This window comes from Pygoscelis adeliae, unplaced genomic scaffold (assembly GCF_000699105.1).
Source record: "Pygoscelis adeliae isolate BGI_AS28 unplaced genomic scaffold, ASM69910v1 Scaffold66, whole genome shotgun sequence".
NCBI lineage: Eukaryota > Metazoa > Chordata > Aves > Sphenisciformes > Spheniscidae > Pygoscelis > Pygoscelis adeliae.
The window spans coordinates 5969479-5976005 of NW_008825167.1; positions in this window are offsets into that span (position 1 = coordinate 5969479).

Below are 6527 nucleotides of genomic sequence, written 5' to 3' on the forward strand. Positions count from 1 at the left end.
ATGTAGAAACCTTGCCATGAGTCTGAGCTTTTTGTGCGGGTTGTTTTGTTTCTTTTTAACTTTATAACAACTTTAATTTTACAAGTTCATAAATCAACTCTTCTTCCTTGCTCTGCCCCACACCTCCTGTCTGGGTGTGGCTATAAGCAAATGAGACCATTGAATGAAAATTAATTTTTTTCTTTCTTTTTTTTTCTTTCCTTCAAGAATTGCTCATGTCTCCTCGCAGCCTCAAATATTTCATGCAGGTTGTGCCATGTATTTCACAAGCTAAGCCAAGCAAAACACCGCCTTCCATATACATGGCAAAAAAATGTTTTCCAGGGCTCAAAGCATTTCTGTCTTTGGCAGAATCTTTTCTCAAAGCATACTGAAGGAAAAGTATGGAAATGAAATACAAAGAGTGGTTAAAATAATATTTTGGGTAGAGATGAGCCCAAACCAAACCCCAGATTAGAAAGCCAGATACCCCCCTAGATACCATTCCCAAAATGGGGAGGTTTGTTGTGATACTTGGAGAACAACTGGGAAACGTTGCAGGTCTCCCACCAAGTTTCATTTATTCATTGAACTTATAAACGACTTAACCCCTACTGGTCCTCACAGCTAACACAGATCCTATTACATTTATATAATAGATTATATTTACCCAGGCTGGCCCTGGGTGGGTTAGTCGGGGGGTGGACAGGCTGTAGGGGGACAGATGGGGGTCTGGCATGGCAGAGAGGATCCACAAGGCAAAGGGGCTCCTCTGAACCTGGGCAAGAGACCCAAAGCTTCCCCAGGTTTCAGTGTGGTTATATCTGCTACTTGGATCCAGCCTGTCACTGATGTGGGCACAAACTGTGGTGTAATTTGGGGTTTCAGACCCAGCATTTAGGACTGGATCCAAAACTCAAATGGAACAAATTTGGGAAAGAGACTTTTAAGAGTTTAATTTGAAACAGAAAACCCGTGAATCTATTTTTGCCCTGGTCTTTAATTGAACTATTTTTTTTTTCAATCCTCTAGTATGCCCGGGCTGTTCAGGCATCCAACAGCAACTTCTCAATATTAAATAGGAGGCTTTATGCTATATGAATGGTGAACGAATGACAAACTCAGCTCTGTGTGCAGCCGCTGTTCTGGAGAGGTGAACAACCAGCATGTTATGGCCCGGTACATTTACTCAACAGCAGCCAAAAGGAAAGCCAACTTTAAACAAAGCCTATCTTGACAACAGATTTCAAGAGGATAATTGCACCTACTAATTCATAAATACTCTCAGACACCGATAATGCAAGTCTTAGATGCAGAGGCATCTTTACTCTCTGTATCCCAGTAAAGAGTCCATGTGTGTGACTGTAAAATTAAGACAGTTTAATCATGTAAAGTGTATTTTACTCTCTAGTTTAATATTTTTTATAAAACTTAAAATAACCTTGAAAATATTTGTCCTGGTACTTGACAGGATTTGGGTTTGTTTTTCCATTGATTTAGTGGTTGTAACACAGGTCTTGAAATAGAGTACCCAGGGGAGGGAGGGTGCTCTTTTTGCTCCAGAAGCTGAGTGTATACCTAGCGTGTCAGCCTGCACCAGCCCTGGTGTATGAAGCACCTACCATCATGAGGTGAAGCTGCCCCAGCTCCCTGCCAGCTAAAGACGGACATGCCCTGGGCTCTGGTGACTGCTCTGCTCCATCCCACACTGCGCCGGGGCTGCTCACGGCTGGTACCCACAGCACAAGCAGGTACCTACCCAAATCCTCCCCCATCTTCAATAAGCCGGTTAACCACACCTCCGTTCCCCCACCTCGAAAGCAGGTCGAGGGAGGCGATTCTGCCACTCTGCTCTGGTGAGACCCCACCTGCAGTACTGCGTCCAGCTCTGGAGCACAAGAAAGATGTGGACCTGTTGGAGCAGATCCAGAAGAGGGTCACAAAAATGATCAGGGGGATGGAACACCTCTCCTGTGAAGAAAGGCTGAGAGAGTTGGGGTTGTTCAGCCTGGAGAAGAGAAGGCTCCAGGGAGACCTTATCGCAGCCTATCAGTACTTCTAGGGGGCTTATAAAAAAGATGGGGACAAACTTTTTAGCAGGGCCTGTTGCAACAGGACAAGGGGGAATTTAAACTAAAGGGGGGTAGATTTAGACTAGATATAAGTAAGAAATTTTTTACACTGAGGGTGGTGAAACACTGGAAGAGGTTGCCCAGAGAGGTGGTGGATGCCCCATCCCTGGAAACATTCAAGGTCAGGTTGGACGGGGCCCTGAGCAACCTGATCTAGTTGAAGATGTCCCTGCCCACAGCAGGGGGGTTGGACTAGATGACCTTTAAAGGTCCCTTCCAACCCAAACTATTCTATGATTCTATGAAAACAAGGACAAGACGTGGCTAAAGTGGTGGGCCTTCAGTGAAGCACACTGGATAAGTGGATGCTACCTGCTACTAGGCAAAACGAAATGTATCAGGCATGAAGGGTCTACAGGAGAGAAAAGATGACTCATTAAAAATCCTTTTTTTTCCCCCATGAGAAGCATCATGCATTTTTAATGTTTCGTGTTGTTAAATCCTTGCCCATCACAGCTTGACAATTTTTGGTCTGCAGGAGTTATGTCCCACCTTTAAGGCATACAGCTCCCCACAGCACAAGCCCAGCTCTGCCCCAGCAGCAGTGCCAGCACCTCCCTGCTCCCCTCCTCAGACCCTTGCTGCCATGGATGAACAGGGAGGGAATTCTACCCCTCTCAGCCTCTCCAAGCAGTTTTGGGAAACGCAGGCATCCAGGCTCAAAAGCAAACTCTGAAAGCCAGTTTTGTAGCAGACAATGTTCCTGGACTCCATCAGCAACATCTTCAGACTCGGTCACCTTTAAAAAAACCCTATCTTCATGAACACTGCATATACATACATGCACACACAAAAACACTTATTAGTTTAATAGGGTGAGTATCAAAATGTAACACTAAATTATCTGACATCTTTATTGCTCAGAATGACAGATTCAAACAAAGCTAACCCTTTAATTATGTTTATATAATGTAATTTGGCATAAGTCATAAAGCACCCCTTTGGCAATGCCAGATTAAATATTTTACATTTGCCTGGGCAGCACATTACAAGATTGAAAGCGGTGTTTTCGCCTGATGCTCCAGAGCAGCGACTACAGTAGTGCAGATGGGAACAAGGCTCAGCACAGAGCCTTTCCCCAGCTGGAATCGCTCTGGGCTCACGGGGACCCCAGCCCCACATCCCACTTTGCACAGTTCCCCTTTGCACCCCCTCATCCTGGAGACCAGCACCACTGGCGTTTGCCAAGAGCAAAACAAAAGGCCCTGCTGATGCCAATGGCACCAGAGGTGCCTCCGTTACTGCTGGCAGGGTTTCTTGGAGCGGTCACCTTTCTGCCCACTGGGGTTTCTCCAAGTCCTCCTTTTGTGTACAAAAGTGGGGGGTTTCACACTTTGCGTCACAAAAATTTTGGCTAATGGGCTTTGAAAAAGTTCATACCTGAGATTTCAGAGCGAAGATGAAGCATGTTGATCTGTTCTGCAACACGGCAGGGAAGAGAGAGCAGTCTCCATGTCCAGATTCTCAAGGCCCATCTTTCCCATCGCTCCTAAGTATCTTCTCAAGAAAAGGGAGTTCCCACGCCAGGCTTGGTGTCAGGGTTCCCCCGTAGGAAACTCCCCAAGGGTCCCACATTCAAGCTCTGTGGCCCTGTTCTTCACTGGTGAACAAGAAACGTTAGTGATGCTTGTTGCCTGTTTCAAAGGGATACCAAAGAATAAACACGGCCCTCACTCCCAGAACAGGTCCCATGAAGCCACCCCTCCACTGTCAGCACATCAGGTAAGTAGATGTAGTTGGTTAGAACAAAGCCCCTCGAGATCCAGGATAGCCATTTCACTGGCAACAGACTGGTTGCCCTTCCCAAGACTCTGCATTTTCCACAAGTCACCACCACCACCACTCTGGGGACCTCAGTCCACTGTCAGCCCTCTGAGATACACCTGCTTACTCTGACCATAACCACTTACTCCAACATATGTAAATCCACCACTCCCAAGAACCAGGTTTGTCCAGCCTATCCACATGGGTCTTCCAGAGAGGTTTCTCTGGCCGGGTTCTGTTACTACAATTGCATGGTAGCACAAAACTGATATTCATAAACAAATGCAACACAGTAGGATCTAGCCAGTCCAGGAATAATGTGGTTGCCCTAGGTAGATGTTTGATTGTTTGTCTTACAACCTGTTCCACATTCTTCTATTAACTTTCTTCCACCCTATAAACTTCAATGAGCTCTTTACTTAGTACCAGTAGGAGCTTGAGACCGTGCATCCACATGTTAAAACACTGTAAAGCTCCAAAATTTAACAGAATGCATTCAAATTTGTGTGCAAGACAGACCTTCATGCACCAAATATGGATGTTTCCTGGCCTGCACATCATTGCTATGCAAGGCTTCTTCCATGCTACAAGAAGTCAGGCAGCAGGAACCCTGCCCTGGTTAGCCCATACTGCACAGCCCCATCACTGCAATGTAGTCCATTGACCACACCCATGCAGCTTAACTTCTTTTCTGGATGGTATGTGCACCTCTTACTTTTGTCTTACCAATAGGTTGTGGCCAAGATGGTTTTGCTTCCCATTTCCCAAGTCTGCCTATCTGACCCTCATGTGCCAGATTTGACCTACGCGGTACCACCTGGCCTCTGCCTTCTACCGTATACCTTGCTCCCACGGTCTTGTAGTCAAGATGAAGACTGTAGCTTCATGTCATTGTCTCTGTAGGTAAAGGTAGAGAGGAGGCAAGACAACAGTCCTACCCCTTTCTTATAGGAAGTCCACTGACTCCTTCAAAAGTCCAGAGATGCAAAAAGTTGGGAGGGAAAGATTTTACCCAGCCTCCATCCCAATCTCATACAGTGTTGAAACTTCTTAATGTAAAAGCACAAAGGTCACGCCTTGTAGGAGATGGCCAAAGTGCTTTTGTCGGGGAGGTGGGGGGTGGGGGTGGGGCTGGGTTTTTTTTTGCCTTGCCATCTATGCAATGTGAGATTTTTATCAGCCATGGTAGGATCTGCATTTTTCTGAAGCTGCCACCAGTACATAAAAGACAGACACTGCGCTGCTGGGGCAAAACAATGCAAAAAAAAAAAAAAGTGCAAGTGTTCAGCCCTGCAAAGAGCTGTCTGCAAACAGGGAGATGGAAAGCCACATTCACAGTCTGCTGGAGCACCCAGCATAAACTTAGTGTAGCCCCATTACTTCGCTTAAGTTCAGACCTTACCGTCCAGAGCTGTCAGAGCGTTTCACACACACACTTTGCCTAGCGTATCCTTTGCATAACGTAAAGTAGGTAGCAGTTTGAATTGCTCGTTATGCACATCAGTTTGGACGCTGCAAGCAACACCCAAGTCCCTCTTCACTGTCTTAATAAAGTGATAGCTGTAGAGACATCAAGAATGAATGAGAATACAGGACAGACAACAGGAGTTTGAACTTCTTCAGTAACATCTGGAGCCAAATGGTGAAGACTTAACATAAAAATTAAAAAAAAAAATTCAAGTGGTCCCTAAAACAATGCATAATGTACAATTCAGAGCAGAACACTGACTAATGAAAAAAAGAAGAGACCTTTGTAACACTAAGCAGAGCAGCGGTTTACAAATTCTGGAATATGCCATGTTTGCATCAAAGTGTTTTAATTACAGAATGAATAAATCTACCCAGACAAAATTTCCTTGGGATCTTCAAAGACAGTCTTGACTGTTTTGTCAAAGCACTTTCCCTTTTCGCCTTCATATAACTTATTACGTGAAAAAAAAAAAAAAAAGTCCATTAAGAAAGAATATGAGTTATGAAATATTTCCCAGTGCATAAGCATACAGGCTTGCAAATCTCATTGAAATTCTGTTGAGTTGTATTGCCCACACAACTTACAATCTTAGCAAAAGCCGCACAAAAGGCTTTCCTCCCCATTGTTTACATGAGCATGTTGGAAACGGGGCATATATTGCTACACAGAAAGGCAAATACAGACAGGAGTGAAATGCAGTTTGTTGAGCTAATAAAACAGCAAGCCTTCCATTTGTTTCTTTAGTCCTATAGAGCCATTTCTGTTTAAGACTTACATGCTCCACTGTTAGCAGAGCTGGTGACAAGCATTTTCACTGCAGATTGTTAAAGCATGTGGGCTAGTTTAGTTTTGACTATGAGAATGTTTCCCAACCATTATTAATAGCTCTGGCTTAATTCATGATTTAAGAGGTTGATATATAACAAAGGGACAGAAAGCCCTAAAGAGACTGGCTGTGCCATCAACCTAGCTAGCTAAACTCATCTAAAAACTACAGCAACCCTAGAAAAACACAAAATTAATCCGAATTCTGGGGCTTCTGATGTTTGCAAAGAGCTTGGCCAAAAGCAATCTAATTATTTTCATATTCCTTTATGTAAAGTTACCAGTACTGCCTAATTACATGAGTAATAACAGACAACAAAGCCTCCTTCTCACACATTCAGAACTGTGGAAACACT